This window comes from Penaeus monodon, chromosome 20 (assembly GCF_015228065.2).
Source record: "Penaeus monodon isolate SGIC_2016 chromosome 20, NSTDA_Pmon_1, whole genome shotgun sequence".
NCBI lineage: Eukaryota > Metazoa > Arthropoda > Malacostraca > Decapoda > Penaeidae > Penaeus > Penaeus monodon.
The window spans coordinates 29,701,099-29,701,639 of NC_051405.1; positions in this window are offsets into that span (position 1 = coordinate 29,701,099).

The following is a 541-nucleotide window of genomic DNA, read 5'->3' on the forward strand; positions in this document are numbered from 1 at the left end:
AGGGGGGGGGGGTTACATCCTCAAATTTCACATTCTACGAGTCGCAGGCATCATGGACAGAATGAGACTCATACTGGGTGATAAACGGTATATGATAAATGATATACGATGGTATTAAGTTCATCAGCTTTGCATATTAAGCTCACACTTTGGAGATTTTATTAAAACTATTTTTTCTCTGTGTTATGTGTATAAAATTCTCACTGTGCATGTACGATTTTATGTGTGAGTGTTTTTTTCTTGTAAGATTTTTTGTGTGTGTGTATTTCTGTGGGTCTGATTTTCTGTGTGGATAATTTCCTGTATATGTTTTTGTGAGGTACGATTTCCTCTATGTATCAGTCTCCATGGGTATCATTCTGCGAGATATTATGCAGAATTATGATGACAATTTCACTCTATTCAGCAAGGTCTATGAAATGGTTATGAACTGAATAATTACGTGATAATGAAAGTCTCAAAGCGGAAGTTTAATTGTATTAATCATGTGTCATGACAGAAATTATAACACAAATTAAATCAAAACATAGAAAAGATATCC